This window comes from Myotis lucifugus, unplaced genomic scaffold (assembly GCF_000147115.1).
Source record: "Myotis lucifugus unplaced genomic scaffold, Myoluc2.0 scaffold_91, whole genome shotgun sequence".
Taxonomy (NCBI): Eukaryota; Metazoa; Chordata; class Mammalia; order Chiroptera; family Vespertilionidae; genus Myotis; species Myotis lucifugus.
Genome location: NW_005871139.1, coordinates 485,895 through 513,065, shown reverse-complemented (window position 1 = coordinate 513,065; position 27,171 = coordinate 485,895). Strand labels below are relative to the sequence as shown.

General features: G+C 35.4%; 1 protein-coding gene across 2 annotated transcripts in view; it reads right to left on the bottom strand.

Moving 5' to 3' along the window:
• ARID2 (AT-rich interaction domain 2) overlaps window positions 1-26,561 on the bottom strand; it is a 183,245-nt gene extending 156,684 nt beyond the window's left edge. Inside the window, exon 1 of one of the 2 annotated variants that reach the window (XM_006091453.3) lies at window positions 26,308-26,561. The gene's annotated coding sequence lies outside the window, so the exon portion shown is untranslated. The remainder of the gene's footprint in view (window positions 1-26,307) is intronic. The other variant, XM_023756276.1, reaches the window with a different exon arrangement.
• Between the last annotated feature and the right edge of the window lie 610 nt (window positions 26,562-27,171).

Genomic DNA, 27,171 nt, shown 5'->3' with positions numbered 1-27,171 from the left:
TTTTGATTTTTGTAATACAGCTTCTTAGACATAGGATTTTTGGTTGGCAGGGTTTTTTCGTTAAGTACTTTGAATGTGTTATCCTACTGCATTCTGGCCTCTGTCTTAAGAAAAGTCTATTAATTTTATTGGGATTCCCTTGTAAGTGATGATTTGTTTTTCTCTTGCCAATTTTAATATTTTTTACTAATCTGCTGACTTTCAGCATTTTTACTAAGATATATCTATTTGTAGATCTCTTAAAGTTTATCCTACTTGGAGTTCATTGAGGTTTCAAAATATGTAGACATACATTTTTCAATAAGTTTGGGGACTTTCAAGCTATTATTTCTTCAGATATTTTTTCTGCTCCTTTCTCTCCTGGTACTCCTATTATGTTTATGTCTGGACTCTAACTGGTATTCTCCTACAATGCTCAGAAACTGTTCAGTCTTCTTTTTTTTTTCTTTGTTCTTCATATTGCATAATCTCTATCAATCTATCTCCAAGTTGGCTAATTCTTCTGTCAATTCAAATTTATAATTTAGCCCCTCTACTGAAATTTTCATTTCATTTAGTACTATTCAAACCCGTAATTCCCCATTTAGTTCTTTTTTATAATTTATCTCTCTTTATTGATGTCTCTATTTGATATAAATTGTAATCATACTTTACTTCTTTAATCATGATTTCCTTTCTTTCACTCACAAAAAGAGTAGATTCTCTGAGTTTACTCACTCTAAAAGAATTCTCTTAGAGTGAATTCTCTTAGCCTATATATATAAAAGGCTAAGTGACCGACCGCACATCCATCCAACCGCCTGACCAAATGACCAGCCAGTACATGTCATTTTATCAATCATTGTTTTTATCAATGTTCTTTTTATATGTTTTTGTTTTTATTTTTATATCATGTCTTCATTGTTTTTATATCATGTTGTTATTATTTATTAATCAATTTATATATTATTTTCATATACATTTTACTTTCTTTCATCTCTGACACTTCTATTATAAAGGGTGAATAGCGATAATAAAATATTTTGTATTTTAATTTTATAATACTGACATAAATACTTTTTTTTTTGCAGTAATGTAATTACCGCAGGAAGCTTTCTTCTAATTAATTTCCTTTCAATGTGCATGAATCCGTGCACCAGGCCACTAGTTACAACATATTTATAATGGCTACTCTGAAATCTTTGTTAAACCAACATCTGGTCAATTTCACGGGCAGTTTGTTGCCTACTGTTTTTCTGGTCATACTTTCCTGTTCCTTTCCTTGTTTCATAATATTCTGTTCAAATCTGGATATCGTATTTTAGATATCGTATCATATCATATCGAAATTTTAGATATCATATTACAGCAACTCTGGATACTAGTTGCTTCCATTTGGGTTTTGTTACTGTTATTCCTGTTTGTTTACTTAGCCATTGTCTGGATTATTTTGGTGAAGTCTATTCCCCTATGGTCCCTCAGTGTGAAGCCCCTAATATTCCTCTTCAGGAAGCACAGCCTTGGGTATTCCCCAAATTACCATAAGATGACAGTGGTTTTGGCAGGACTCCCTGTCTCTTCCCCTGGTCAAATCCAGCTGTTAAGCACCACTATTTGCCAGCTGATTGCTCTACTGTTTTCAGCAATGCTCTGAAGCATAAAATGTTCCATAGACTGATCCAAACAAATCTGGGCTCCTTTAAAAGGATAGTATCCAAGGTTAATGTTTTAGTGTTTGAGATTTATTCTAACCCCAGGAGATCTCCTAGCAGCTCTTTCTTTTACTGCTTCTCTCCAACAAACTAGCCAGCCTATGGTTTATTTCTTTCCAATGTATCCACCAATCTCCTCCTAATTACCTTTCACACCTCCACTGTTTTTGAGAGCACCCTTAAGCCTGAAGTTCTCCACATACTGTTGCAAATGAAGTCAGTTCCTTTGGAAGAAAATTTAGTTTGCTATTTTACAGCATGGTTCTCCCCCAAGGAAAATCTCTGAGCCATCAGGGCTCTGAGCTGGGGGAAGGGATAGTAGTGCACTTCTGAGTGACAACTCATCTTTAGGCCCTGAACACTTGGTGGAGTGGTGGGCAGTAGACTAAGGTCTTCTCAACTTTCCTCCTTCACTGTGGAACTGCTCCCTTAACAGCTGAAGCATGGGTGACTGATTGTTATACCAGTATTTTCAGTGACACGGTGCACAAGTAGAGCCTCTGTGCCTGGAGTGAAAACTAGCCAAAAAAATTAAGCCTCTGTCTCGCAGCCCTATTTGCCCAGAACTTAGCCTCAGCAACAGGTAGTTGGGGACAGAATGAGAAATGCTGATGTATTGTTCCTCCCAAGAAGATACCCTCCAACTATGTAGAGGGTGGAGAGAGAGAATCCCGTGTTCTTGGCTATGCCAGTCTGGAAAGAAGTTTTCAACTTACTGAGCTAGGAAAAGGGAGAGAGGAAGCAAGTCTTGATTCAAATACCACAACTTTGGCTGTTTTTACCATTTTTAGAAGATTTTCTTTCTTCATATGCTGTATGCCCTGAGGAAGACTTTAAATAACTACTTTTTAAAAAATAATTTATACCAGAGAGCCTCATGCTGACCTGCCAGAAGTGAGCTGTCCCAACAAAAGCTATACCTCAATTATCTTTTAAGGACTTCTTAATGCATTGTCCTCTCGCCCCTCCACAATAGGAAATGACTACCAACAGCAGAGGTAAAAAAAAAAAGTTGCCCAGCCAGATGTGGCTCAGCTGTTGAGCATCAACCCAGGAACCAGGAGGTCACCTGTTTGATTCCCAGACAGGACATATGGCTGGGAGGGGGTGCAAGAGCCAATTGATGATTCTCTCTTATCACTGATGTTTCTATCTCTTTTTCCCTCTCCTTTCTCTCTGAAATTAATAAAAATATTTTTTAAGTTTTTTTTTCCTCAAACCCTCAATGACAAAGATGTATGAACTTTATTTCCACAGATACATCCCATATCACACACACCACCCTCCCCAGAACACAGAGTTTGTCGATGTTTTTAGTGACTTGCCATTCCTGTCCAGTCATCAGAGATTTTCTCATTTACTGAATTACTGAAAGCATGGAAAAAAACACGTAATTTAAATTAACTCTATAAGAAACCATTTAAACAAAAACTGTAAGTTATATTCCCCTAAATACACCTTTTTTGTAAATATAGATTTTCACCCACCTAATTTTCCCAAAGAAGAAAACATCCATTTATTGAAGTTAGACTTAAAGAATGGCTTTAAGCCATTTAAGATACAATTATTTAAATTTAACTACTGAGGGAGATCCCAAACATATAAAACTACATTTTCTGTAATAATGTTCATTTCTACTGGAAACTCCAATTCAGCAAGAGGACCTAAATAATCAGTAAAGATATATTCAACAAGATTATTTTTCTGTTTACGATGAGAAGAGAAGGGAAGAAAAATAACAAGCGTTATTTCAAAGCTAAAATGACAAATTAGTCTTATATAAGAATATTAGAGTTAGCTGAACTATATAGGATTATCTATAAGAAACTAAATTCAATACTGAAATCTTTGGGTTATAAGTATATATGAGAAAGAATAATTCTCATTTACTTACACTATCTTCAAAGAATGAAAACTATCTTTCAGTGTGTGATGTATAAAGTAAAAAAACAAAACAAAAACTGAACTAAAAAACATTAAGTTAAGGTATCTAAAAGCATATCAAGTGGAACCAGTTAATTAATTTATAAATCATAAATCCCCAAAGCAAAGAGTATAGGTATAGATAGAGGTTAAAAGGAAAAAGTAATACCTCTACTTTCAGCTAGGATAGAATAAAGTGATAAAATTTTATGTAAATTTGGACGTACAACAAAAGAGTAAGAGAACTGGAAATGGCAACAATGAAAAAAACGTATTTTCCTAATATTTAAATCTGTTTAAGAGATAACTTTTTAAAAATTAACTACCATGTAATACTTAGTTTACAACATATATGAAAGTAACATGTAAGAAAATAATAGTACAAAGAGCAAGGGGGGAGAAATGTAAGTATACTACCATAAGGTATACATTATATGTATACTATCATTAGGTGGTAAGTTAAAGCAACCATTAAAACAAAGAGTTCTAACTAACCCAAAAGAAAGTAGGAAAGGAAAAAGAAACAAAGAACAGACAAGGCAAATAAAAAACAGCAAGATGGTGGATTTAAGTCGAACCAGATCATTAGTTACATTAAATGTATATGGTCTAAACACCCCAATTAAAAGACAGAGATTGTCAGATTAAAGGGGGGGGCGGGGGAAGAAAACCCAATTATATGGTGTCTACAAGAAATGCACTTTAAATATAAAGACACAAATAGGTTAAAAGTAAAAGAATACAAAAATATGCCATGCTGGCATTAGTCAAAAGAATGCTAGAGTGGCTATATTAATATCAGACAAAGTAGATTTCAAGTCAAATAATATTACCAAGTATACAGAAGGCCATTTCTTGGTCACAAAAGGGTAATTTTACCAAGAGGACATATGATCCTAAATGTTCATGTACAAAATTAACAGAGCTTCAAAAATACATCAAGCAAAACTATGAAACTACAAGGTAAAAAAGACAAATCGACAAATATACTGAGAAATTTAAATACTCCTCTCTCAATAACTGATAGAACAAGTAAACAAAAATTCAGAAAAGGTATAGACTTTAACAACACTGTTAAGTTATTTAACTTGGTTAACATTTATAGAATACTTTAACAACAGCAGAATAAACTTTCTTCTCAAGTGGGCAAAGAACATTTACCAAGAAAGACTACATTCCAGGCCACAAGTCACCTCTCAATAAATTTAAAGGGGCCCTAGCTGGATTGGCTCAGTGAACCTCTAGAGCAGCGGTTCTCAACCTGTGGGTCGCGAACAATGAAAATACATCCTGCATATCAGATATTTACATTACAATTCATAACAGTAGCAAAATTACAGTTATGAAGTAGCAATGAAAATAATTTTATGGTTGGGGGTCACCACAACATGAGGAACTGTATTAAAGGGTCGTGGCATTGGCCTGTGGACTGAAGGGTCCCGGGTTTGATTCTGGTCAAGGGCACATGCCTGGGTTGCAGGCTCGATTCCCAGTAGGGGGCATGCAGGAGGCAGCCAATCAATGAATCTCTCATCATTGATGTTTCTATCTCTCTCCCTCTCCCTTCCTCTCTGAAATCAATAAAAAACATGTTTAAAAATTGTTTTTAATATTTCCTACAACTTTTGTGATATACTAACTTAGTACAGTTTTGGTAATATTATTATACTTAAAATCCTTTTTTTCTTGAAATATCCATGTTTACTGCATGTAATATTATATTTTAGATCATTTTTCTTGAATAATTGGTGTTTACTGCATGTAACTATTATATTTAAAATCATTTTTCTTGAGATATTAAAAAATAAATTTAAATTAAAAAATATTTTTTAAGGGATTAAAGACAAAAAAATAAGCTCTCTCCAGGGTGGATAGAAATGGAAAAAGGGGGGAAACAGAAGGGACACTTGGCAATAATGTCAACATTAAAAAATTTTAATTAAAAAATGCTCCCCAATACAATGAAATGAGTAGTCAATAACAATCAATAAGATATTTGGCAAAATCCCTAAAATATGTGGAAACTAACTACTTCTATATAACCTATGAGTCATAGAACTAATAAAGGGAAATTAAAAAGTATGTTGAATGGAATGAAAATAAAAACACAAAATATCAAAATTTGTGGGATGTCACTAAGACATTAGAAGGACACTGATAATATTAAACAATCATAGGTGTCACCACATGCAAAATTTAAGTCAAGATGATCATACATTTAAATGTCAAACTAAAACCATATGTCATTTTACAGTATATCAAATCACATTGTATACTTCAAATATATACAATTATATCTGTCAATTATCCTCAATAAAGTTTAAGAAAACCTAAAACTATAAAACAACTAGGGGAAGATAATAGGAGAAAAGTATTTGTGACCTTGGGTTAGGCAAAGATTCCTCAGATATAACATCAAAAGCGTAACTCTTTAAAAAAAACGTGATAAATTTATCAAACTAAAAACTCCTCATAAAAAAAAAAAGATAAGCTACAGAATGAAAAAATATTTGTAAGTCACATATCTGGTAATATTCAGAATATATTAAAACAACTCTCAAAGTTGAATATAAGGAAAACCAGTAACTCAATTTTTAAAAGTGCACAAAAAATCTGAACTGACTCTCACTACTTATTAGGGAAAAGCAAATTCTCATGACAATAAGATAGCACTACATACCTACTACGACAGCTAAAATGAAAGACTGACCATCAAGTGTTGGTGATAATGTGGATCAACTACAACTCTTAATACACTGTTGATGGGAATGTAAAATGTTACAATCACTCTGGAAAACAGTTTGGCAGCTTCTTAAAAGTTAAACATACATGTCCCATATTACTGAGCCATTTCATGCCTAGAGAAATGATAGTATAAATCTATTAAAAGGCTAGTATTACAAATGTTCATAGTGGTTTTTGTAATAGCCAAAAATCAAGAAATAACCCAAATGTGGTATTATCCATACAACAGAATACTACTCAGCAATAAAATAAGAATGAACTTAAACTTTGATACATGCAACATAGATGAACTTCAAAACAATTTAACTGAGTGAAAGACAGCAGGCAAATAAAAAGCACATATTTTATTATTTCATTTATATAAAATTCCAAAAAAATGCAAACTAATTTGTACTAAAAAAAATAGTGCTTGCCTGGGGATAGGTGGGACGAAGAAAGAATTACAAGGGAGCAGGAGGAGACTTTTGAGGGTAATGAATATGTTCATTATCTTGATTGTGGTAATGATTTCACAGGTATATACACATATGTCAAAACTTACCAAATTGTATACTTTATACCTGTTCAGTTTATTGCATATCAATTGTTTTTTATAAAGCTGTTTTAAAAATCACATAGGAGAATAAAAAGACAAGCAATTGTTTCTGAGAAACTATTTATAAATCATACATCTGATAAAGAATTTATCCAGAATATTTGAAGAACTCACAAAATTCAATAAGAAAACAACCAATAAAGAATTGAGCAGAAGATATGAACAGATACTTCACCAAAGAAGACATATAGATAGCAAATAAACATAAAGATGCTTACCATCATCAGTCATTTAGGGAAATGCAATGAAATACTACACAACTTTTAGCATGGCTAAAATTTAAAAACAAACAAACAAGGATGAGGGGCAACTGGAACTCTCATACATTATTGATAAAAAATGCAAAATGGTCCAGCCATTCTCAAAAACAGCTGAGCAGTTTTTTTATACAATCCTATATAATAAAAGCCTAATATGCTAAGTGTCCGGTCATCCGGTGAAAGGTTGACTGTTCAACCAATCAAAACATAATATGCTAATGATATGCTAAGGCCACTCAACCACTCGCTATGACGTGCACTGACCACCAGGGCACAGTCGACCAGTCGCTATGACGTGCACTGACTACCTGGAGGCAGACACTCCAACCGGTAGGTTAGCTTGCTGCTGGGGTCTGGACGATCAGGACTGAGCAAGATGGGCCGGACACGCCCTGTAGCCCTCCTGCAGTCCCTCCCCAGCTGGCCAGCCCCGATCAGCCCCAATCGGGACTGGGTGAGACGGGGCCAGACATGCCCTGGAGCCCTCCCGCAGTCCCTCCCCGACCCAATCATGCACTGGTGGGGTCCCTCGGCCTGGTCTGCACCCTCTCACAATCCGGGACCCCTCAGGGAATGTTGAAGAGCCGGTTTCAGCCCGATCCTGCAGGCCACTCCCCTTGGGAGGGCGCCAGATGCAGGGCTCACGGCTGGCGAGCGCTGTTGCAGCAGCGCAAGCCTCTCCAGATTGGACTGATTGGGTGCGAGCCCGTGGCAGGCACAATGGGGCCGGGATGAGCAGGAGCGGCAGGTAGGAGCTGCAGGCGGCGTTGGACTGTGGGTTTCGGCCCGATCCCCACAGGCCACCCAGAAGGGCCCCACCCATGCATGAATTCGTGCACCGGGCCTCTAGTTAAATATATAGTCACTGTATAACCCAGCAATTTTATTCCTTCCTGTTTATCCAAATGTAGTGAAAATATAATGTTTCCCAAACATCATTTTCATCAAATAGTTTTGCTAAAAATAGACACCACAAACATTACATCCTCATTATGTATCTATAATAATAAAAGGGTAATATGCTAATTAGACTGAATGTCTTCCGGATGTCATTCTGGACGTCCTTCCTGATGAAGCCAGGGCCGGAGGGAAGCCAGCCCGGGTTCTGGGTGACTGCAGGCAGCCCAAGGGAAGCCAGCCCGGGTCCCGGGTGACTGTGGGCAGTCCAAAGGAAGCCAGCCCAGTCCTGGGTGCCTGCCAGAGGGAAGCCGGTGCCGGTAGCTGGGAGAAGGAAGGCCTACTCTTGCACGAATTTTCGTGCATCGGGCTTCTAGTAGAATAATAAAGGTCAAACACCTTGACCTGTTTCAAAATCCTCCACAATCTGGTACCAATCTTTGGTCCCATCTTACCTACCAACAATCACATGCAGCAGTTCATTTATACAACTAAAACATCTTGTATATACCCTCATTTCCCCCTTTCCTCTTACCTAAGGACAACCATCTCCCCCCCCCCACCTTTTTTCTAACTAAATCCAACCAGTCTAAATGCCAAGCTCAAAGCCTCTTCCATCAACTCCTCTCTACCCTCAAACCAGTGATTTCCTTCTTTTCTTATTTCCAATGACCCTTTCCAGCATTCATCCATTGATTCTTTAAGCCACACATTAACTCCTACACATGCACTAATACTTCACTGTGTTATGATGACTATGATGAATGGGATACAAAGATACATAAAAATTAAACCCCACTTCCTTAGGCTCACAGTGCAATAAAGGAGATAGACATGAAAAAAAGTCATTATAGCTGGGTCTATAACAGAGGTTTAAATGAGAGAAAAGTGGGATCATAAAGGATCACTTTAAGCAGATTCAGGAAATAAGAAAAGGCTTTTTAGAAAATGTGACATTTATGTTAAGTTTCAAAGATAGGTAGGAGTATATCAGGCAAAGAAGGGAAAGGAATTCCCGAAAGAGAAAATAGCACATGCAAAGACAGAAGCAACGAAAACTTGGCATGTTTAGAGAACTATAAATAGACAAGCATGGCTAGAGTTCAGAGTACATTAAGTCTAACAACACTGACTGCCCATTTACCAACCCTTAAAATTAATAATATTTTAAAAAAAACTATGCTGTGTCCTCAAAGAATGTACAAGGATTCAGCACCCAGTTAATTGACACAATTAATTCAAACAAAACAAGCAATATTGAACACTTATTACTAGTATGAACCAGATACCCAAGATAAAGAAATTAAAAAGCACAGCTCCTGCTCTGAAGGAGCTAACAATTTAGCAGGAGAAACGAAGAGCCAGTTTATTGTGGATAGATTTTAAGGTGTAATTTTTATAACAAAAGACTTGGGAAAAACATCCTAAGATATTAATAGTGCTCATTATTTCCCTTTGTATTTCCTAAATTGTGTACAATGAGCATGTGTTACTATACTTTAATAAGGAAAATAAAGCTTATAATTAAAAAAATATAAAACTTGATACCTGATGGGTTCTCAATAAGTATCTAAGTAGTTTCTGTTAATTAAAGTCTTGAAAGTTTTAGATTTGAAACTTTAGATATCCAAAATATGGCTACTAGCACCATCTCAAGAGCTATTAACCTCACTACTACAAACCACCATCATACCACTTTTTTCACCTGGATTCTTTTATAAGCCCCTTAAACATGTCTTGCTGCTTCTGCCTCTGATCCATGACCCCCGCTGGCCCCCACATACACATCTTCACCTATTTACAGCAAAACACTCAGAGAGATCTAGATAATGACAATTCACTACTCAAAATCCTCCAGTGGCATCAGTAAAAGGCAAAGACCTTACAAAGGCCCTACCAAAATCTAGGAGCAGTGCTCTCTTATCTCTCCGATTCTAATTTCCAACTTCTCTCCTCTTTACTCACTAACTCGAGCCACTATGGCCTCCTTACTGTTTCTTGAACATACCAGGCATGCTCCATTACTGTTCGTTCACTCTTAACCAGATATCTACCTGGTTTGCTCCTTTATCTCCTTTGAGTCTTTATTCAAATGTCACCATCTTAGAAAAACTTTCCCTATTCACACTATCTAAAAACATAACACTCTCCCATTAGAAACCTTTATTTAAATAAAGGAAAAATATCTCCTTTATTTTTCTCCTTGCATGTATTATTATCTAATATATACTCTGTTTTACTTATTTTTTTTTCCCTATCTGTCTCTTGACTTTAGCTCCAAACAGGAAAATATTTTCTCTGTTTTCATCACTCATGCATTTCCAGTGCATAGAATAGTGTCTGGCAAATGAAAAATAATCAATCATGAAGGAAGGAAGGAAGAAAGGAAAGAAAGAAGGAAGAAAGGGAGGGAGGAAGGGGGGGAGAGGAAAGGAGGAAGGGTACTATTCTGCATCATGCCTAAAAAGTTGGTCTCTGGAGGCAGAAGACCTGGATTAAATTCCAGCTCCCCTACTTTGTATTTACTGCAAGTTACTTAACCTCTCTAAATCTTAGTTTCCTCATCTATAAAATAATAATGATGGTATCAATCTTAAAGGATGCTTTTGAGGATCAGAATAATGCAGGTTGAGCACAGTACCTAGCAAATAATAAGTGTTCAATGAATGTTAGCTATCACTATGATAATAAACATTCCTAACTGCCAAAATGCCTCCACTGAGTTATCACATCATTCCCAGTATCCATCTTTTCAGAAATGGTAATTACCCTGCAAAATCCTTGGATCTTCACATTCTAGTTTGAAACACAATCCATATTACTCTGGATCAACTCTGACCTTACATAAAATTCTATTCTATTGTAGCTTGTAAAGAGAAATGGGGAGACATTAATCTATTAGTGTCTACCTAAAAAAATATTTTTAAGTGCTTTATAAAATTGCACAAAATGCTACAATTATCACAATGTTAATGCATATTCTAAAACTAAAACTGACTCTTGGTGCTTGTTTCATAAAACCACACAAGAAAAGGTTAAGGAAGCTTAGGGCCAGATCAATATAATGCCATATGCTACCAACTTTGTATTATAGAATTTTTCAATTCTTTCAGAACTTTCCAAATTAGATTTTCCAATGCTATGAGGCTCACCATACCCACATGAGCTCATATTAGTAAATACCTTCCCAGAGACAGGGGCTCTGATTCAGGTCAACTACAATGTATCAAATGTTAAATTAGGGGCTTTAAGAGATAAATAAACATTTTATTAAAAAGTGTTTGATCCCAAAACTGTGGTAATGAAATAACAGCAGTGAATTATAATTCACAAAGCTAAACTATAATCCTGACACCACTACTTATTAACAACGGTACTCATCCTGTAAGATAGGATTATACCCATCTTGTAGAATTGTAAAAATCCAATAAAATAAACATCTGTAGAAATAAACTATACTACAAACTGTACTGTAGCACACAAGTTTCATTATAAAAAGATAGTGAAGAAATTTTTAAAATAAAAAAACAATCCTACAACTACCCCAATAATTTTCATGTTTTGCTTAAGTTCTGTCTTCATATACTTTTAAAAAATGTAATCATGTGCACTTGGAGGAAGACAAAATAGCATGATTTTTCTAGAGCTATATGACCCAGGTTCAAATATTAGCTCCTGAACTTACTGTATATCTCCCTTTGTCCTGTTTATATAACATCGGGATAATAACAATACAGGGAGGTGTGAATTAGAAATTAGTTATAAACCATTTAGTACAGTGCTTGGCACATGGCAAATTCAATAAATAGCTAAAAGAATCAAAATATAAACTTTGTATTCTGCTTTTTAAAAAAATCTGTCCAACATAAAAGTATCATAAAATTCTTTTAAAAGGATTCTTGGATTTCCTATATTAACTATTTTAAAAATAAATCTCCCTACCATCCATTTGTCCACATACTTTATAATGTATAACAGAATCTATCTATTGCTTCATACTTCCAGTAGAGGTCTCCATCTAAAAAATAATGTACAGAACTGAAAACTTTAAATTAGTATTTCCTGGTTATTAAAAACACACCTACACAAATTGGTGGCCAGCTTTATCAAATATGGAAGTTTAAGTTTTTCCAAGCAAAACATTTAAAATGAGGAATATATGAAAAAGGTATTTTTCCCTAACGATTGTTACATGTTTTGCTAATAATTCTCACCTGTCTTATATAAACACTAGAGGCCCGATGCACAAAATTAGTGCAAGAATAGGCCTTCTTTCCCCAGGCTGCCGACACCAGCTTCCCTCTGGCACCCAGAACCCAGGCTTCCCTCTGGCTGCCAGCAGGCATCCGGGACCCGGGCTTCCTTCGAAGCCCTGGCTTCCTCCAGAAGATCGTCCAGAAGGACAATTAGCATATTACACTTTTATTATTATAGATAATCCCTTGGACAGGAAAGGGGAATAGATAAGACTGTTAGATACAAATGATAAATCAAGGGTGTATTTATCACCACTACTGGACAACAATTTAAAACCTATTCCTTACAGATGGTGTAAGTCAGTAGAATCATCTTAACATAAAAGTAAAGGTCACATTTTATAGTAGCAAAGAAATCTGGCAATCTTCTACATTTACCCTTTCTTAATCAGAATGGAGTGGCTACAGTATCAAAGGCAGCTCTGAATTAACTTTTAGTTTCCCTTCCAATCATTCAGTAATAGTGATCTTATGCAAGTTTATTATCCTTATTCAGGCCTACCAGAAAAAATATTTTTATTTATAGCCTATTAGAGAAAGCATGAGGCTGGATAACCTTCTTAAAATCCCCTCAGTTCTGCCCCACCTGTGGCTCAGTGGTTGAGTATCAACCTATGAACCAGGAGGTCACGGTTCGATTCCGATCCGGGCACATGAGGACTCGGGGCGTGCAGGAGGCAGCCGATCAATGATGCTCTCTCATTGACCTTCCTTCCTTCCTTCCTTCCTTCCTTCCTTCCTTCCTTCCTTCCTTCCTCCCTCCCTCCCTCCCTCCCTCCCTTCCTCCCTCCCTCTCTCTCTCTCCTTTCCTCTCTGAAATCAATAGAAAAAAATTTTTTTTTAAATCCCCCTCAGTTCTAAGAATGATACTATGAATTGACAGGTTCAGTGGTCATATCCAATTATTGCTAACTGCATACTTTTTGCTCCTATCTTATTAACCTAAATTTCAGGCTCAGTACACACTACTACTAGGCCTCTACAAAAGATTGAGTTTGCATATAATACTAATATCTACCTCAACTTAGCCCTTTAAATTCGTAAGACTTGATAAATATAGTTAAGATTTGGTATGCTCAGGAACTGATCAAGAAACTACCAAGCAATTTGCTTAAAGCTAATAAATAGTGCTGCGTGCATGCATGCATGTGTGCACATACACTCATCCACTTAAGCTAACTCCTATAGCAGGGGTAGGCAACCCCTGGCACGCATGCCAAACATGGCACGCCAGTAACTTTTGCTGGCATGCGAAACCCTCTCTTATAATCTTCCATTTACAACTTTTTTCTTAATATCGACTTTTTTATTTTTCAGATAAATTCAGTGTAGGTGTATCTTAGATAAATAAATAATTTTACATAACAAGTTATCTTAAAGAACATAGACATGGATTGACGAGAGAGAGGAAGAGCAATTTCTATGCCTCTGCCTTAACTCTCCCTGCCTTCCTAGATCTGACCAGTGTTTTGGTTTCATCCACATACGCTTGTGAGTCTTTGTTCTCAGTGATGAATTTTGTTAAGTTTCGTAATAGGAGTAGCCTGACGGATGAAAGTAGTAGCTCGTGCATATCTCTGAAGGTCACGAAATATAAACCTGATGTAAAATCTCTGTCATCAGTGATGCAGCAGCAAAAGTCCCACTGATAATATCAAAAGTAGTCATAAAGTTTTCTGTTGGACTAACAGCGTACATATATACATTAAAAAATAAATGTATTTTTCATCATCATATACTGTGTTTTTGTCGCTCAAATAAATTTTATTATTTCAAGGTTCTTCACATACGTACACCTAAGAGATATCGAGTAGGCGTAACATGTTCTCAAAAAATTAGGGTTGACACGCAGAAGAATTTTGAGTCAGAGATTTTGCTGGTTTTGGCACACACTCACAAAAAGGTTGCCCACCCCTGCCCTATAGTTTATAAAGAGGGGGATAAAAAAGAAAAAGGGATGTTCTAACAAAATATCAAAACTAGAAAGACTTTATTATCAAAATTTATATCTAATTCTGAGGATCTAATATACAATGCAACATAACACATTTAATTTAGTCATAATGGATTTAAATGGAGTCACCCAAACAAGCATATAAGATTTCTGATGTAACTAAAAGATAAATTTGCTTTTCATTTCCACAGGTTGGATACCCTAATAAAGAAGACTTTTAAACTAAAATAATTACTCCTTACTTGGGTAGAATATTAAAAAAAAAATCAAGCAATAATTAAATCATAGTTTGCACTAGTTTTAATATGAAAATCAAGCAATAAATTAAATTATTGCCTTGTTTTTGTATAACGAGTGATGCAATGACCAGCAAAGAATGAAACAGTAAAGTCTGCTTAATTAACAGATAGAACAGGAAAGATAATTTATATCTTTTACTATTTTAGCTGATTTTATTTATGTTAAATTCCTAGAACATGAGAAATATTCACATTCAAATATAATCCACAAAATGGGATTTAAAATTTTGAACATTTGATCTAGCTCCTCTCTTGAATATAGATAATAAAGAAATAATTACAGATTTTAAAAATTAAAACCAAATGCTAGTAGATAAAACATATAAAAAACGTCACTAAATCTGATTTCTAAGTCCAATAGTATTGTTCATTCAATAAACAGATATAGAAATACTATACTAGTATTAGTAAGATATGCAGAATTAAGACTGCAGTAAGACACATAGCAGGCAGTATCTTACTCAATGAGGAAATACTAGAAATACCAAACTAAGATCAGCATCAAGTCAAGGAAAAGATGCCCTCATCTTCTCAACTGTTAAACAGTGGCCAATACAATTAGATAAAAGAAAATAATTAAAGGAATAAAATTTAGAGAACAAGTAAAACTGTCCTTATTTGCAGATGACGTGCTAGTATCTCTAAAATTTTTTAAATCAATAGTAAAACATACAAACAGTAAAACAGTTAAGACAGATTACAAAAATAAAAAATCTTTCATATAAAAAAATGATAACCAATTAGAAGATATAATGGAAAAGAAAACATTTGCAATAGCATCGCAAGTATAAAATAAGCATAAAAATGATAATATACTTAAGAATAAACTCAAAAAATGATGAAACTCTATAAAAGAAAAATTTTAGATTCTTGAATGACACAAAAAAATTTGAATAGCCCAGCTGCTGTGGCTCAGTAGCTGAGTGTCAACCTATGAACCAGGAGGTCAAGGTTCTATTCCTGGTCAGGGCACATGCCCGGGTTGCGGGCTTGATCCCCAGTGTGGAACGTGCAGAAGGCATCCAATGAATGATTCTCTCTTATCATTGATGTTTCTGTCTCTCTCTCCCTCTCTGAAATCAATAAAATACATTTTTTTTTAAATCACTGAATTTTTTTAGCACCATACTTTAGTGATGATATAGCTTCAGTATGAACACAAAAAAGAACTGCAAATCTTTAACTCTACTTAGCAGGTTTCCTGTTTGTAGTGGTATGTGTATAACAATTCTGAAAGTATTCTCTTATGTATTATAAAACTGACAAAATGAGTAGTGGGAATTAGGATTCTCAATGCAGATTAAGGGAAATACATGGAATGGAAGAAGGCATCAAGAGGACTTGTGTGGACTAATAATTGGTGATATCAATACAGCCTTATGATTTTCAAAATATGTATATTTATATCTAAAATAAACAAAACTTCCTAGCTCTGTCCTCTGAAAAGGCCTAAGTAACAAGGAGCATACCTACTACCCAGATCTTGGTTTCTATATACCACTCCATACAAAAAGGAATCCGGACTCCTTGGAGAAACAGCCGATGCTAGAGAGCTAGATAAGCAAAACACAAATTGAACCTGGAAGATCTTGTCAGAAAGCAAGAAAAGAGCTCAAAAATAATGGAAACATGTGAAAAATTCATAGAAGCCATCTTAAAAGGGCTCATTGTGGCCAAATTTAAAAAGCCAAATGCATAACATCATGGATTTTAATCCATTGTACAAAATAAAAATCTAATAAGAATGAAAATACTTTTCTTATCATAGATTGCTAATAAATGTAGAAGGAATAATAAAGTTAGGAAATAAGCATTGTACATTCTTCATAATAACTGATTCAAGCAAGAATCATCAATGAATGTTGAAATTACTGGGTAAAAGTTTGATGGTGAGCAAGATATTTATATGGTCTCAAAGTATGTTCCCGCAAATTACTTATTAATTATAAAAGAGAAAATGGAAACTTCACAGTGGAGAAACCAAGAGGACACCACCTTAACCAAAGTTAACATCAGCACTAATGGGACAAAGTGACATCACACGCCTCCTGCCAAAAATGTTTAACTTAAATCTAATCCTGAAAAACATCTGACAAATCGAAATTTTATAATATAATTGTAGGCCTACACTATTAAAAAATGGTAGTATCATGGAAGGCTGAAGAACTAAAGATATGTAATACAAGATCATGGATTAGAAAGCTGGGTATGACTGCTAAAAAAGACGTATGTGGGATAATTAGTAATATTTAAATAAGCTCTGCATATTAGATAATACAATTATATCCATGTTAAGTTTTCTAAATTTGATAACTGTACTATTGTCACATAAGAGAATGTTTTTATTCTAGGGTGATATACACTTATATTTCTGAGTAAAGGGCATTAATCCACAATTATATCAAAGGATTAAAAAGTAGTAACACTAATAATAATGTATGTGAATACACACCCACTATCACATAAAAAGAGAAAAATATAAAGTCAATGTGGCATAACAATGGTTGATTTTAATGAAGTGTAAACATGAGTTCACATATATATAACAAAAAAACAACAACTTAATTTTTAAAAAAACATGGCAAGGAAAAAAGGTTCACCATTTCTCTTACCAATAGATTTTTTACTACTAGATTGAATAAATACATTGCAATATGGAACTACCTGGAAAAACTACTCAGAAATTCCTAAGTTTTTGACTTTAATGGTGCAAACTAAAAAGATTATACCAAAGCACTTAAGCACTCTTGACCTATTACTTGTGAGTGCACTTGGAGGTACAGCCTAAGGTACTAACTACTGTTTATGAAGCACTAAGTGGTCTGATTTGAGCTCAAGTACACTGAAAATTCACTTAATCTATAAACCATTATGGAAAGTGTGATCAACCTGGGCATTATTACTGACAAATTTAAATTCAGCCCCATCTCTAAAGAATTTTAAAAAGTTATATATTTTCTGCATAGGGCCCTAACTTAGTCTCTATTTTGTCCTATTTTAAAAGAATGTCCCTACTGACCACATGTACGTTTAATATTTTACTTATTTAAAATTAACCAATGGACAAAATAAAATTTCATCCAAAATGACTAAAGATGAGTATGTCATGATTATATACTAAGCATCATCTTTGTGCACATAGCAACTGACCATTAAACACTGTAAGACTTTACCAAATAGTAAAAAATCAGAAAGATAAGAATTGTATACTTTCCATATCTCACAATAAGATGTATGTATATTCAAACAATGGATTCTTATATAACTTCATTTGAATATTGCTTCATAAAAAGCAACATTTTAATTGCCCCATTATATGATAACAGAAACAAAGGTAAACATACCTAGAACATGAAATAGTACTTGAAGATATTTAACAACTATGGATAATGGAGGATTATGTATAAGACAATGCTTTGTAAAATGTAAAGCAGGTCTATCACCAGGGAAGGGAATGGAAAGATAAAGGGGAGAAAATGTGGCCTGAAAAGATATAGAATATACTTTCCTAACTGGCAATTATGGCTGACACTTAAAATGGAGAATTGAATATAACCTACAACCTTTTTTTAAAAGAAGTAACTCATATGCTTCAGAAGAAAAGTTGGAGTAGTGTAAATACATTTTTTTTCTAAATGTTATTTTTCTAAGATTGAATAACAGCAATTACTTCTGAAATTTTAAATGATAAAAATAAAATCTCACATATGAAAATGGTTTTAAAAATGAAAACAAAGTGCATTTAACAAAACAGGCTATTGTTAGTTTTTTTTTATAGGCATTTATACAATGTAAGTTAACTCCCCTAAGCAGTACTAAGATAGATCAACAAAATCCTCACAGAGAATAAAAGCATTCAGTAAATTCAATAAAACAAATGGTATCCCACTTGTAGAGAATATTATAAAGTACTATATAGAAAAAAAAAAACCCTAGATATTAAGGAAAACTTATTTTTAATTAATTTTTTAAAATTCAAATAATACAATTAGGATAAGTTCGAATTAGCAGTCTCATTTACCCTTTTCCCCATTAACTGAAGTGGAGCCCTGTTATTTCTCTCTAGAGCCCAGAGACAAAGTATAAGGGTGTGTCTAGGCTCTGCTTAGAGATGACAGGTGCAGCTTGAGCAGGTGCCCTAGACCAGATGTCACCTACAAGTTTTGTTCTGGATGTAGCCTTGGCCAACATGTTGATGCCAAGTTAAACCAGTTATCTCAGCAACTAAATTGGTTTCATTACAATACTTAGATCAGCTGTTCTCAAACTTCAGCATATTTAAGAATCACCTGGGGCACACATTTTAAAAATACAGTGTTTCAGACTATTAATATCTAAAACTACTGATCAATCTTTGCACCACTAAAGCAGGATAACTAAACATTATACACCTCATGATCTAAAAAACACAGCACTACCTATTAGGAATACCTAAAATATTGAACCTGAATGTTATCAACCTTTAGATCTAACTATCAGTTTTCAGGAAATAAATACAGGGCACAGAGGAACAGGTTAATTGACACTAGGAGGAAGGGATCAACCAAATCCAGAATTTGGGACATTCTAAAGGACAAAAGAGCCATTACTTCAACAAATCAATGGCATAATGGGAAAAGGAAAAGGAACTATTAAGAACTAATGAGATAAAACAGACAAAACAACAGATTCAGCCCCACTACAAAATTCTCTTTCAGTAAGATGTGGAGGACCCTGCAAACACTGACTTAGGCAGTAATAGAATGTATAGCCTTGTCATTTGTGGTCAACAATTCAGAATGTGAAGCTGTTATTGCAATGTATTTCAACAACAGAGTATATCCTATATAATAAAACCCTAACATGCAAATCAACCAAAAGGCGGAACGACCGGTCGCTATGATGCACACTGACCACCAGGGGGCAGAGGCGACCAGCAGCGGCAACTGGGAAGCAGGGCTCGCCAACAGGTGGTGCCAAGCCGCCAGCCAAGTTGGGTGCCAGCAGGGGCCCCAGATCAACCCACCTGCCAATTGCCCCACCTGCCGATCGCCCCGCCTGCCAGTCACCCCGCAGATCAGCCCTGATCACGATCACCAGCCAGGCCTAGGGACCCTACCCTATATATTGGGAACAGTCTCTTAGATTTAAAAATTAAAACCTGGCAAGGCTACTCTAACACTGAAAAAACAGGATGATGCAGCGATGATATGCATGGACTCTGACTTGCACATTTTGTGGTCACCCCTGATTCTGACACTTATAACTGTGTGACAAAGCCAATTACTTAACTTTTCTCTGCTTCAGTTTCTCCATCCATAAGATGGGGAAAATGGTACTAATGCCTCAGAAGGATCATGTTATGTACTACTTTTTATTTTATTTATTTATTTATTTTTTTATTTATTTATTTTTAAATATATTTTATTGATTTTTTTTACAGAAAGGAAGAAGGGAGAGGGATAGAGTTAGAAACATCGATGAGAGAGAAACATCGATCAGCTGCCTCCTGCACACCTCCATTACTGGGGATGTGCCTGCAACCAAGGTACATGCCCTTGACCGGAATCGAACCTGGGACCCTTCAGTCCGCAGGCCGACACTCTATCCACTGAGCCAAACTGGTTAGGGCTGTACTACTTTTTATAATCAGGGGAAAAAATTGTAGCTGGCCATACAACAGCAAGATGCCTTTCACCTGTATGAAAAGTGTCCTCGATTGAGACGGAGATGTCCAACTGCCAGTTTAGGCACAATCCCCACGGGTGCAGGCCAGGCTGAGGGACACCCCTCCCCCCCCCATGCACAAATTTCGTGCACTGGGCCTCTAGTATCTTATAGAAAGGCATTAATTTCTAATTTACAACATAATATGCAAAAAGTATCCAAGCACAAGTGAAATTTGTTTTGAAACAGAAAAATATATATTAAACTCTATTTTTAATAACATAATTCTTGGAAAGTTCAATGAAATTCATAGATAACCTGAATAAGTGGCAATTTACTCTAAACCAACTATTTATTCCAGGTCCCCCAAAATTTTATTTAATAAATTTATTTTAATAAATTTTATAATGTAAAATTTGGTTAGAGCGTTGTCCAGATACGCCAAAGTTGAGGGTTCAATCTCCGGTCAGGGCATACAAAAGGCAATCAATGAATGCATAATTTAGTGGGACAATAAACTGATGTTCCTCTCTCTCAAATTAATAAATTTTTTAAAAATCTTAATCATAGTCACGTTTTCATCAAATTATAGTTTACCCATTAGAGAAAGTATTGTTATATTTCCCAAACTGTATTCCACAGAACTCAGCAGGCGTTCCTCAAACACAGGGTTTCACACCACACTCTGGTGATGTGTGGTAGGTGTTTGGGAAACACCATTTACTATGGGTAGGGGTAGGGAGGTAGTGTTTCTCCAGATTGTCAACAGTTCCACAATGCATACTAACAAACTGAAGTCTCTAAGAAGTCCTGCAATACAGTAACCAAGTTTAGCTTTATTGCTCAAATTCATTTAGCTTTTTCAAGGAAACATAATGACATTTCAGGAAAATGAGTTTTTAATATAATACAAATTGGGAATTTCTACTCTAATTGATCCTGAATAACAAAGAATGTGGTGATGATGGTAGTGGCAGATCAACCCTGCCCCATATGTGTCTCTAATTCCCAATTCCAACAAACCCTATTTTTACCAGTAAACCTTAATAGGGTCTATACCACTCTGAAAAATAAGCAATAAGCAGCCTTTACCAAGTAATAAGTACTCTACTTTACCTACAAATATGTATTGAATACTTGTTTGCTGACTAATGCACCTAAATTCCAATGAATTAAGATGTTTGTTTTTCCTTCCTTTCCAACTTCTAATATCATTCAGTTTGGGAACATCAGAGTCACAGAAGAGATATACTTGTCTATCAAAGTTATAGTGGATGTCACACACGACCAACTATGAAAATACTGAATCCACAACAGAGTAGAGGTGGCATTATAAAAGAGTACTCCTATTTAGAAACAGACATTTTTAGTTAACATCTGAGGCAGAAAACACAAATGCAAAAAAAGCATATAAACACTTTTGAGAGTTAAGAGTTGTTAGTTTGAATCTTCAGTGAAATTTTTAACTTCAGTAAACTATCTATCTTGGAAAGAGATTTGTTTCTTCTTCGGGGCAAATTTAAGCTGCTTAAAATATGGTAAGACATAACACTAACCTAGCTGAGCTCTGATCAGTCTTTCAACTTTCTCCACTTTCTAGTCTTCCTTTGAACAAATCTGCATGCTCTTTAAAGTTTAACAGAATATCAGGAGATATCAAAATCAGGTTTGTTCAAAATGAAAGGATACAGTTTAAAAAATTAAATTTAAATACATATGTGAATAATTTATTTAGATACAGTTGTTCTTCGAGTCCCCATATTATTTTTACTTTCCTTCCTTGAATAAGGAGAGCAATCTGTTTATAAATTTTATCAACTCACAAACTCAATGTATTATTTGCATATTTATCACAATCTTGAAGCATTCTTTCACTTAACCTCAAGTAATTCATGAAAGGTTTTCTCTTAAAAGAAGTGATCTACATGGTGGACACTAACCACAGAACACATGAGTGTATCCATCTATTTAACTAAGAAATGTAAACTCTATAACTTAGGAAGGGCTTTATCAACCAAGGGAAACAGAATAAACTTACAATGCAACTGAAAATTCACAATGGTGGGTGGAATTCTACAATTAAGTCTCTGACTATTCTAAAGGTATGAGTAAAAAAAAATAATTTAATGTGCCCAACTGGCGTGGCTCTGTGGTTGAGCATCGACCTCTGAACCAGGAGGTCCCAGTTTGATTCTGGGTCAGGGCACATGTCTAGGTTACAAGCTAGATCCCCAGTAGGGGGTGTGCAGGAGGCATCCAATGAATGATTCTCATCATTTATGTTTCTATCTATCTATCTCTCTCTCTCTCTCTCTCTCTCTCTCTCTCTCTCTCTCTCCCTTCCTCTCTGAAATCAATAAAAATATACTGAGACAGGGGAAAGAAATAAAATTGCTTCAAAAAATTATTTACTGTTATAAGAAAACCAGTAACGTATAAATTTGTACAATAAGTTTTTAATGTCTAAGATATTTTACTTCCTTTCAAAAAATCAAATTTTATAATGTATACATCAAGTTAGCCTTGACTATAGCTGTACTACTGGAGTCAGTAGGTTAAACAAAATTCTTCAAGTAAGTATTTGAAATATTTACCTAAATCTTCATACCAAGGCTTCAAATTCTTAATGGAAATAAGAATAATATTTTTACCCCCAATCTTAATACCAAAACAGAACAACAACAAAAATTCACAGAATAAATAAAGAACACAATGGGTTTAGATACACTTGGGCATAAGTTTAACCATATGTAATTTCCAATTATATTTTAATTTCTTAAAATAACTTGTGACTAACAAACTGAATTTATAATAGATAGATTAAACATTACTAAATACATGTAAGGAATACAACTTTTCTGTCCAATTAATAAATGCCCCAATGCCATTTTGATTTTTTTTGCACTTTAATTTCTCCATTTATGAAGTATAATACATGTCCTCTACTGTGAAATTATACCTTATGCATTTACACTTTAGGGATAATCTAATAATAAACTTTTGTGGAATATATTGAGGTGTACATGCCAAGAAAGGAATGAAGTGCAAACAAAATATGTAGACATCATGGATGATTAATAATCAATTTTTAAAGAGTACTTTTACACATCAGTAAACACATTTTTAAAATTAAATGCCAGCGTTGAAACAAATAATCATTTCAGTTTTATACTCTGAGAAATCTTTGTAGACAATCTACATGTTTGATACAATCAAGCTAACTTTTGGCAGATCACTAAATTCAAGTCTCTATATTTAATGACTATGTAATGTTTGTATCAAAATAAACTTTAAAATGTTAGAATATATACATGGCCAGCATGCTAGTTTGATCTTACTTATCTAAATGTCTGTAATATCATGAAGATATATCATAAAATACTGAGCTAACAGCCATTCTCCAATTAATCTATATATATAAAAGCCTAAGCGACCATTTGACCAGTAGCTATGACGAGCACTGACCACCAGGGGGCAGACGCTCAATACACAGGCATGGAAACATGGAACAGACTGATGAATCTCAAAGGGTAGGGGGAGGGGGAGGGTGGGAAGAGATTAACCAAAGATCTCATATGCATACTAGAGGCCCAGAGCATGAATTCATGCACTGGTGGGGTTCCTTGGCCTGGCCTGCAGGGATCGGGCCTCCGACATCCCCCGAGGGGTCCTGGATTGTGAGAGAGCGCAGGCCAGGCTGAGGGACCCCACCGGTGCATGAATCTGTGCACCCGGCCTCTAGTAATAAAATAACAGAGCAATGTCAGCAAAAATTAAACTTGTAGAGTAAATGAGAACTACCACATGTAAGGACAGTCTTATAAGTCAAATTATTTCACCTATGATTTATAAAACACATTATCTGCTCATCAGAAACTATGACATTCAATTTGATATATGAAAGAGGAAACTTACAAAGTCACTTGATTACTATTTCTTACTATGAAGAGACACTTTTATGGTTAAGTAACAGAATCACTGTGAAAGCTTGGCATCCTGTCTGCCAGTTAAGATTTTTCAGAGGAAGGTGTAAAATCCAGCATAATACATGTCCTCTACTGTGCAATATTATACCACTATGAAAAAAAAAAATCTTTCAAGTTTGGTAGTACCCAATTTTTGACCAATGTATTTCTTTAGAAACCATGCAAATCTTCACATGGTTTTATTTTCCAAAACAAATGCCCAACCTTTTTCCTAGTAGCCTAGCTACAACCCTGCAAAAACAAACCTAGAGAGTGACATCTGAAGGAAAAAAGTTTAGCTATAGACACAGATCAAAAAGCAGCTTCTAATAAGAACATAAAGCTCAAATTGATCTGAGAACAATGTAAAAAGTTGCAAACCTTGAAACTATCTAGTTAAAAATGGTACCTATAAGTATAACCAGTGGATATGATCTCAAGATAGAAATCAAAACAGGAAAAACAATATGTATGTAACTTGTAAAAAATTATTAGTCTAAAACTCTGTTAGAATGAATGTAAATTCTTCAGAAAAACACACCTCTCATGAACCATATATATCATATAGTACCTTACGGATATTAAAGTTCAATCATTCAATCAATTCTGTAAGCATCAGGCATAACTTTAAATGTGCATTTTAAACAGTCTAAAACCCAAATGGTTCAAACTGATGAGCAGAAAGCCAGGGTATGTATTAAGAGTATTCCTCTCAATATTATAAATGAAAATTAGCAAGTGAATATCACTATAAATATAAAGTATCAACTTACCATATTATTAAAGCAATGTTTTGGAGGATAATTTTGTTCTACTTTGCTTTCAGTTTTAGTCCTTTATCTAAAAATGTACTCTAACACACATCACAGACACACAGTAGATAACAACTAACCATATATTTTCTAGACTTCTGTATAGCTCAGTAACTACCCACAAAGTTCTGTGAACTCTTCAGCTTCAAGCCTGAAGTCAATCTATGATAGCCAATAGAAAGTACACCTGTGTAATTACTACATCCCTATTTCAGAATGCTAAACATAACACAGACTATCCACACTACTGCTATTACATTTGGAGCAATAATAAATGCCAAGCTCAAATTATGCAGAAGCCACATTATTTTAAAAAGGCCATCTTATAATATCAGTATTATAAAATAATAAGTATAAAGAGCAATATTTTAGTTTTAAATAACCACCACCAACTAAGGACCCTCTATGACTAAGTAAACATTAAAAATAAAAGAGGACCTCATAATAAGTTAAAATATAAAAATATTTCTAGGAAAACAACTGGTAAAAAAAAAAAAAAAAAAGCCGGTCACAAAATATACCATCTAAACTTATCACATACCAACTGAATATGAAATTTACTTTGTCAAATAAAGTCAAAATAAAGGGGAGAATGGAAGAAAAATCCAAATCATAGCATTTCTTTTCATAGTATCCCTAATTCTCCTAACTATATAATAATCCTTTTGAATGTTTTTAAGTGACTTGATATTTAAAAAAAAAAAAAAAAAATCAATCCTGGTCACCTCAGGCACCAGCATGTTATGCTATGTAGAAATACTGCACTGAAAAACTACTCAGTGACAAGGTTCCACACAAGAGATTTCATTTTATAAAAATCTTAAAGTCAGAATTTAAAAAGACAAAGAAGTTTCCAAAACAAAGAAAAAATTTTCCCAAGGGATACAAAGTTTCATTAACTATCTTAACTCTTTTACTAAACATCACCTTTCTGCCCCTCTTTGGCTATCAAGCAATCAATAACAATGTCACAAAAGAATGTTTATCAAGATGGAGGTAGGGTGTCACCTGTAATGATTCCGTATAAAAAAATGTAAACAATCTTAAAATAGGTGAGGACAGCTCCCACCATCCTAAAACCTCACTTTGTGGCTATTCAATGCTTCCCAGACTAAAATTAACATGAGTTTAGAAACTGGTGTGCAAGGTTTGGGGTGTGTGTGTGTGTGTGTGTGTGCGCGCGCGCTATTTTTTTATGTCTAAAAACAAATCTCCCCATAAGTCCCTCATTTCCAAATACTGTTCAAGAGTCACTACTACTCACCGCAAGTAATACTGTTTTAAAGCAAAGGCAGCGTTAGAACAACTTCTGGGAAAGTTGAACTCTTCAACAATTTCTCCCCACTGATTCTTCTCAGAAACCTGTTAAAAACACAACCACGCTTGTCTGCAAATGCACAACCCAAGAAAACTCTAACCTCACCATGAAATAAATACCCATTCTACAGAGATCTGCAGATACCCAGGCATCAATGGGCGTTTCAGACCGACCCCTACGAGCTACCAAGCAGCAGAGCCTGCTCGTATCCCTGTTTGCACCCGAGAGCCCTGGGTTTTGCAGCACTTGTTTGGGGGGGGGGGGGGCGGGGGGAGCGGGAGAGGGGGTCTGGTGGGTTTGTTTTGTTTTTGAAGCCCGGACAATAACCAATCGCAAGTCCCGCTGTCGCCCCCTTTTAAATCTCAACGCGGTCCGTTTACACGAAAAAAAAAAAGAAAAAGAAAAAAAAAGTTCCAAGGATCAATAGTAGTGTTCCGGACAGCGACGCCGCAGGGCCGGGGGGCCGGGGCCGGGGCCGGCTGGGCTCCCTTTCCCACATCTCTCCATCTTCCATTAGGCCCCTTCGTGAGGCCTACAGCTTCTGCCTTACCCTTGAAGCCCTAAGATGGCTATTTGGGAGACAGGTCCCGGGTTTCTTTTGTTAGCGGGCATAAACCCGGGGGCGCCGGGGGCCGAGGCCCGTCCCCCGGCCGCCGGGGCCGTTTCGCCGCCGATTATCGATGTGAAACCTGCCCGCGCTAATTTTGAGTTGCACGAAAACTGCTCGCAGAGTCTGTGTGCCTGTTCTCCGCCTGTGCTAGAGCGGCGGCGGCGGCGGCGGCGGCGACGCGAGCGGGCGGGCGGGCACGG